Source organism: Peromyscus leucopus, unplaced genomic scaffold, assembly GCF_004664715.2.
Source record: "Peromyscus leucopus breed LL Stock unplaced genomic scaffold, UCI_PerLeu_2.1 scaffold_338, whole genome shotgun sequence".
In the NCBI taxonomy this organism is placed as follows: domain Eukaryota; kingdom Metazoa; phylum Chordata; class Mammalia; order Rodentia; family Cricetidae; genus Peromyscus; species Peromyscus leucopus.
The window spans coordinates 4,896-11,293 of record NW_023505220.1 but is presented as its reverse complement, the minus strand read 5'-3'; the positions used below and the strand labels follow the sequence as shown (position 1 = coordinate 11,293).

General features: G+C 46.6%; 1 non-coding gene across 1 annotated transcript; it reads right to left on the bottom strand.

Moving 5' to 3' along the window:
* Window positions 1-3,996: 3,996 nt before the first annotated feature.
* LOC114697264 lies at window positions 3,997-4,152 on the bottom strand. Its single transcript, XR_003735135.1, has one exon. It is a non-coding gene; the product is annotated as a U1 spliceosomal RNA (small nuclear RNA).
* Between the last annotated feature and the right edge of the window lie 2,246 nt (window positions 4,153-6,398).

Here is a 6,398-nt window from a genome sequence, read left to right as displayed (position 1 = left end):
CTGTGAGTTCGAGGCCAGCCTGGGCTACCAAGTGAGTTCCAGGAAAGGCACAAAGCTACACAGAGAAACCCTGTCTCGAAAAACAAACAAAACAAAAAAAAAAAAAAAAAAAAAAAAAAAGATTGACCAATGAATGGTTGACCATTCATTCACATAAGACTGTATCAATAATTTATTCCTTCTTATTGCTAAGTAGTTACAGGAGAATTTAAAAGTAGTTACAGGAGATTTAAGCACCAGGCAGTGGTGGTTTACACTTTCACTTTCAATCCCAGCATTTGGGATGTAGAGGCAAGTGAATCTCTGTGAGTTCCAGGTCAGTTTGGTCTACAGAGGGAATTCCAGGACAGCCAGGGCTACACAGTGAAACCCTGTCTCAGAAAACGAGAGAGAGAGAGAGAGAGAGAGAAGAGAGAGAGAGAGAGAAGAGAGAGAGAGAGAGAGAGAAAAGGATTTAAGCAAACTGCATGCACAATGTGAGAGAAGAGTCGCCCACAGGCTGGGGAGATGGCTTAGCCAGCACAGTGTGAAGATCTGAGTTCAGTCCCCAGAACCCCTGTAAACCAAGCCCAGAGTACATGCCAGGAATACCAACGGTGGGGGATGGACATGGAGGGTCTTTGGGGTCACTGACCGACCAGTCTGCAGGAGAGCTGGGTACCAGACTCGATGAGAGACACTGTCTCAAAAAATACACCCAACAAAACAAAAAAGATGGTGGGGGCTGGAGAGATGGCTCAGCAGTCCAGAGATGTACTTCTCTTGCAGAGGATTTGGGTTCAGTTAAATTATCCTCTTACCTCCACATGTGACCATGCACATGTGTTACACACACACACACACACACACACACACACACACACACACACACACACAAATAAACAGATGTAATTTAAAAACTAGTGATTGAGGAACACACATTAACCTCTGGCTTCCACATTCATGTTCACACACACACACATACACACACACACACTTTTGATTGCAGGCTGAGGGCTTCATAAAGCTTTCTCCTGTTGACGATATCCAGAACTCCAGGAATTTTTGTGACTCGGTTTTTTCTTAGTTGAGAAGGCCATTTGAAGCTTCACATTAACAACTCTGTCTCCTGTCACCTAAGCACAAGAAAGAAGGCTGCAGCCAGGCAGTGGTGGCGTACACTTTTAATCCCGGCACTCAGGAGACCGAGGCAGATGGATCTCTGTGAGTTCAAGGCTAGCCTGGTCTACAGAATGAGTTCCAGGGCAGCTAGGGCTACACAGAGAAACCCTGTCTTGAAAAGAGAGAAGAAGAAAAAAGAGAGAGAGAAATCAATCAGGCTGCTGAACAGCTGCTTGTACCACCCCTGTTTTCTGTGATGTTACCCGTGAACTATTAGGTTAACAAGCTTTTCCAATATGGAGTTATTCCTACACCCTCTGATGATCTCTCAGGCATTAGTGAGCCCGTGGCCCTGACCATGAGCCTCAGCAATGTGTCTCAGTTCCCCTTCCCCTCAGGTAGTTTCGGATGTCTGGAAGGGTCTCTGGGCTATTTCCCTTCTCTCATGTGGGTTGTGCTCAACCGATGAAATCCCAGCAGCTTAGGCTCCACTTGGATAAAAGGTTTCTCTTCAGGGTGTGCTGAGAACTGATGCTCAGCATGGTCAAGGTTCCTTCTCCACGCCTCTGCCAGAAGAAGAAGTCCATTTTTCCTCTGTGAGGACCTGCTAGAGCTCCTGGAAGAAAATCTCATGAAAGTGTATAACAGGGTCCCAGACCTTAGCACAACCGACTCCATGATGGAAGTGCCATTCAGGCTGTAAAACTCAGCACCTAGACAGCACCATCATCTGCCAAAATGAAAACAAAGCCCTAATCTGTCAAAGTCCATCGTTCTGGGAAAGTCTTTAGATGTACTAACCTTGCTTTTTGGCTTCTCTAGTTCCACTTCTGGATAACTGTTGTTAACTGAAGTATGTCAATCCAGAACATGATTTTTGTGCGTAAAAGTTCACCCCAGAAAGGCTCAGAGCTACACTGGGACCCTGAGCACCCAGTGTGGTCACCGGCCTGCTAATAAAGGCTTTCTATTGGTTTAAACCTGAGTCCGAGCAGTTTTGTCCGGTGACTACCTTACAACATCTGGAAGGGAGGCTGGCTGCCCCTCCTCCAAACAATTAGCTCTCTCAGCTGCTTGCTTGAAGCAACTCTATTCAAGGGTGGGTTTTCAGAGCTGTTGGATGTAGCTCAGTTGGTAGAGTGCTTACTGAGTGCACTAAAGCTCTGGGTTCACACTCCAGAGCCGAATAAAACAGATGGGCTGGTGCACACCTAGAACCCCCGCCCTGGGGAAGGGGGGGCTGGTGCACACCTAGAACCCCCGCCCTGGGGAAGGGGGGCTGGTGCACACCTAGAACCCCCACCCTGGGAAGGGGCTGGGCCTAGAACCCCCCCCTGGGAAGGGGGGCTGGCACACCTAGAACCCCCGCCCTGGGGAAGGGGGCTGGTGCACACTAGAACCCCACCCTGGGAAGGGGGGCTGGTGCACACCTAGAACCCTCACCCTGGGGAAGGGGGGCTGGTGCACACCTAGGGCTGGTGCACACCTAGAACCTCCGCCCTGGGGAAGGGGAGGGCTGGTGCACACCTAGAACCCCTGCCCTGGGGAAGGGGGGCCAGGAGTGCAAGGTCGTCCTCAGCTGTACCTGGAGTTCAAGGCCAGCCTGGGCCACAGGAGACCACCTTGTCCTAAACAGAGTTAGGTTTTTCCTAGCCCAGCCCTGGTTCCCCCAAAGTGTTTGCATTTGGGAGCTCTCTGCATCTGCCTGTCTCTTTCTTCAACTCTGGGAACAGCAGCAGCAGCAGCATTTGCCCTGTGACCTTTCTTTCCTCTCTCCCTCTCCCCTGCCCCCTCAAGTCTTACACTGTAGCCCAGGCTGCCCTCCAACTCATGCTGATCCTCCTGCCTCAGTTTCCCCAGTGCTGGCATTGACAGGAAAAGCCACCACACTAGGATGACCTTTGGCTCCTTCAGCTTTTTACCTGGTGGGGTGGGGGATGGTGACTTTTTTTTTTTATTTCTAAATTTTTTTTTTTTTTTTGTGGTCTGATTGTTCTTTATTTTATATCTAGAATCCACCAATGAGTGAGTACATACCATAACTGTCTTTCTGGTTTGGGTTACCTCACTCAGGATGATTTTTTTCTAGTTCCATCCATTTGCCTGCAAATTTCATGCTTTCATTGTTTTTCTCTACTGAGTAGTACTCCATTGTGTATATGTACCACATTTTTTTCATCCATTCTTCCGTTGATGGACATCTAGGTTGTTTCCAGGTTCTGGCTATTACAAATATAGTGCTGCTATGAACATAGCTGAGCATGTATCTTTATGGTATAAAATCAGCATTCCTTGGGTAGATGCCCAAGAGTGGGATGGCTGGGTCTTGAGGTAGTTCGATTCCTAATTTTCTGAGAAACCGCCATACTGATTTCCACAGTGGTTGTACAAGTTTGCATTCCTACCAACAGTGGAGGAGTGTTCCCTTTGCTCCACATCCTCTCCAACATTGGTTGTCATTGGTGTTTTTGATCTTAGCCATTCTAACAGTTGTAAGGTGGTATCTCAGAGTCGTTTTGATTTGCATTTCTCTGATGATTAAGGATGTTGAGCATTTCTTTAAATGTCTTTCAGCCATTTGTAGTTCTTGTTTTGTGAATTCTCTGTTTAGCTCTTTAGCCCATTTTTTAATTGGACTGTTCAATGCTTTGATGTCTAGTTTCTTGAGTTCTTTATATATTGTGGAGATCAATCCTCTGTCAGTGTCATTGATCAAACTCAGGGCCTCACTATGTAGCCCAGGCTATCCTAACTTGCTATGAAGGCCAGGCTGGCATCAAAATTCATATGTGCCTGCACACTGCCCCAGTACTGGATTAAAGATATGTGCTACCATGCCCAGCCCTGCCTAATGCTTTTTAATCAAATGAATTGACAGATACTACAATTTCTTTTCAGGAGAAGGTGGGAACATACTCCCCTACTACCACAAATTACAAAACTGAGTTTCCAGAGTGTGGAGATGTTTCAGGGCACCTGGAATGCAATGGGTGCACATTACCCTGGAAAATCGGCCTTCATCCTGGCGGCTCTGCCCTTCTAGGTAAGCATGTTACAACCTTTCTGTTTTTGAGAACTGAGAAAAGTTTGAAATAGTGAGATGATTTTGAACTTTATTCAGTGCTTCGATTTTTTTTTAAAAAAATTACTTTTAAGCCAGGCAGTGATGGTGCACACCTTTAATCTTAGCACTTGGGAGCAAGAGGCAGGTACATCTCTTGAGTTCCAGACCAGCCTGGTCTACAGAGTGAGTTCCAGGACAGCCACAGCTACACAGAAATCCTGTCACAAAAAAACAAAAACAGGGGGCTGGAGAGATGGCTTAGCGGTTAAAAGCACTCTTGTTCTTCCAGAGGTCCTGAGTTCAATTCCCAGCAACCACATGGTGGCTCACAACCATCTGTAATGAGATCTGGTGCCCTCTTCTGGCCTGGAGGCAGAACACTGTATACATAATAAATGAATCTTTAAAAAACAAACTAACTAACAAACTAACTAACTAACAGCTGGACCGACAGACCCTGTGAGGGATTTTTGGTTACTTGGATCATGAAGCGGGAAGTCCCACCCTAAATCTGGCCTCACCTTTTCATGGCAGCCTATGTAAAGGACAGAGAAGAAAGAAACCTTTGCTTTGGGCCTGCTTGCCCTTGCTCTCACTGATATGTTCATGTATCCAGCTGTTGAGGTGGTCCTTCACTGCCATTAGAGCCTACTTTTTTGGGATTCACACACACACACACACACACACACACACACACACACACGCACGCACGCACGCACGCACGCACACTAAAGACCAGCTGAGACATCCAGCCTCTCGGAATGAACAGCCACTGGATTCTTGGACCTTCCATCACGAGACGGCCATTGTTGGACTTGCTGGACCACAGCTGTAACTACCCTGACATCCCCTTCCTAACACCTGCGTCTGAGAGACGGCCAACATCTTGAATTACACTACCAGAGGAATGAAGGCAGGGCAAAGGAGACCTGAGACACATCTGCAGAGGGCTGGAAAGCAAGAAGCATGGCTGTCATTTCAGTCCGGAACTAGGAGATACCAACCTCATTGCTGAGGTCAAAATGGAAGCCAACTTCACTGAAAAACATCACACGAGCCAAACCCCCGATGTTCATCAGCAGTAGGAGCAGTTTTAACCCGTCCTGTTCTGGCAGCGGTGACAGCTGTGTGCTCCATACATCTCTGCATCCAGAGTCTTGCAGAGAACTGTGAGTAACAGGATTTGGTGTTTATCTGTGTACACTCAGGGGGCTGATCACGGTGCTGCCTGTTCAGAATCTCAGCATCCAAGAGGCCAAGGCCAGGCTGGACCACAGAACTTACACAGGACCAGAAAGGTAAAGGGATAAAGGGATGTTCCTTTTCCCTCTTCTGATGATAAGCTCCTGTTTCCAATCACAGTTGATCGTTTCCAGCCTGGTGCAATTTTTTTTTTTTTTTTTTTTTTGCTTTTGTTTTTGAAACAGGGTTTCGTATGTAGCTCTGGCTGACCTGAAACTCACTATGTAGACCAGGCTGGCCTCAAAGTCACAGACAACTCCCTGCCTCTGCCTCCTGAGTGCTGATGGATTAAAGGCGTGCTCTACCACACCTGACTTCTTTTGCTCTTTATAGGTGTGATTTGGGGATGGAAGCCATGGCTTGGGCATGCCAAACTCCCAGCCTCACATTTATTTATTTATTTTTAAAGATTTATTTATTATGTTTACAGTGTTCTGTTTGCATGTATTCCTGCCTGCCAGAAGAGGGCGCCAGATCTCATTACAGACAGTTGTGAGCCACCTTGTGGTTGCTGGGAATTGAACTTAGGAACTCTGGAAGAGCAGTCAGTGCTCTTAACCTCTGAGCCATCTCTCAAGCCCCACATTTATTTTTTAATTAAAAACTTTACTGAAATAAAGTTTTTAATTGAATATGGCTCGGTTGTAGAGTGTTTGTTTTGCCTAGCATGCCTTAGAGGTTCAGTCCTCAGCAGTGCATAAGCTAGACGTGGTGGTGCACACCTACAACCCACGCACTTGGTTGGTGAAGACAGGAGAACCAGAGTGATCAGAATTCAAGGCTATCTTCAGCCACATGGTTTGAGGCCAGTCTATGGTAAAGGAAACCCTCTCTCAAAATGTTTTTTAATTGAAGTATAATAATATATCTAAGTATTAAATCTTAAGAATCTTAGAATTAGGAGCACTTGCCTTGCCCATATGAGAACCTGGAGTGGTGCCCAGGACCACAAGGTCAAGTGCAGCTTGATGGATTTACACACAGTGACACA